This window comes from Geotrypetes seraphini, chromosome 1 (assembly GCF_902459505.1).
Source record: "Geotrypetes seraphini chromosome 1, aGeoSer1.1, whole genome shotgun sequence".
Taxonomy (NCBI): Eukaryota; Metazoa; Chordata; class Amphibia; order Gymnophiona; family Dermophiidae; genus Geotrypetes; species Geotrypetes seraphini.
The window spans coordinates 512,754,034-512,755,699 of NC_047084.1; the positions used below are offsets into that span (position 1 = coordinate 512,754,034).

Genomic DNA, 1,666 nt, shown 5'->3' on the forward strand with positions numbered 1-1,666 from the left:
CATTAATAACCCATCCTCATTAATATCCTGTAGATTGAAACCTTAACTAATATAATTTGCATTAAATTAACTTAATAACTCCTTCCCATGAACCTGTAAATCAGGGGTGTCCAACCTTTTGGCTTCCCTGGTCCGCATTAGCCCAAAAATATGTTTCTGCACAAACACGCAAGCGCTGCAGCAAGACAGAGGAGGGAGCCGACAAGACGGTAAAACACCTGGGGGGCAGCAGAGGAAAACACTGCATCCCCCTCGACCAGGGCCGCACAAAATACTTCAAGGGGCCGCAGGTTGGACACCCCTGCTATAAATTAAAACCTAGCTAATATAACTTGCATTAAAATGACTTAATAGAAATTAAAACTTCTTGTTTCCTAATACAATACAATGAAAGGATACACAAAACCACTATTTCAACCGCCCTTCAACTTTTGTGGGAGGGGAGGGAAAATTGGGTGCAAAAGACAGTAGAATTTATAGCTACAGATGCCCTCTCTCTGGTAATACTGTAGGTAGTGCCCTCTCTGGACTGTTTCACAAGTGTTTGATCATTTTCTTTACAAATTATAAATTCTATAGTAGTTTTGAAGTTCCTCTTTAGCATTCTGAACATGAAGGTCACCCTTGCAGTTGTCTGGCCTTCATGGTCTCTGATCCACTTGTTTTCTTAACAATGTCTGTTTAAGTGTATCAATCTTTTCATCAGCTTCAGCCAAGGAATAACTCTGAGGTGTCTATGTCTTCCTGCACTTGCTGAATACATTCACAGTCTGAAAATACTCAGATGAAAGTCCTTCCAAATCAAGAATTCTGTCTTCAAGCTTTTTAAATGTTCTTAGGTACAGGACCACCTATTTGCAAATGTAAATGAGCTTCAATATTCTGCAGTCTTTCTTCAACAGCTGGATTACCACAGCCACCATGCAGAGCTGGAGATTTAGAGTGGGAATCTTGTGCTGCTTCAGATAGTGTCTGGGAACCATACCTGTTCAAAACTCTAGAAACCTTCACATGGCTCTTAAACCCAGGATATGGTGTGAAAACTGCATCTGTTCTGGCACAGCTATTTTCTTGATTACAATCAATAACATTGCAGAATTCCCTGATATTGTTTTCATTGATCTCAGCCCATTTTCTCTCAATGAATGCCAAAATTCTTCTGTCAATTTCTGCTTTTTAGCCTTATCTGAACCACTTCAGGATCTAAATGGCCATTTGTATCTTTTGAATTCCCAGAGTCAGAACCTGTGCACACTTCTACCAATGTTGATTTGCCACCTACATCCTTGGATAAGTTTACATTTTTAATACCCCTCTCGCCTGTTTCTTGCTCTTCTACACTTTCAATTGGTGCTGCCTTTTCTCCCTTGATCAGTATCTGGAGCTTATCTAAAAATAACTGAGATCGCTCACCACCAATCCCACCGCTTCCTTCTTTGGTGACCGACTCTACCTTGGAAGTGTCCCATCTTGACGGAAACAGGAAGTTGTGTTAGGGAGCGCTGAACGCCCAGAGATTTGAAAAAAAAATTTGTGGCAGAGGAACTCGGGCTTGTTGCGGGCCATCTCAAAGACTAGTTGGAAACAGAGAGCTGCAGCCACGATTAACCACATACCCAGGGTCGTCCAAGATATCCGAATTCCTCCTCCTATTCCTGTCATACAT

The 1,666-nt window shown here is 41.5% G+C and overlaps 1 pseudogene; it reads right to left on the bottom strand.

Annotated features, from left to right (window-relative positions):
* Positions 1 to 641: 641 nt before the first annotated feature.
* LOC117369041 lies at positions 642 to 1,666 on the bottom strand (annotated as a pseudogene).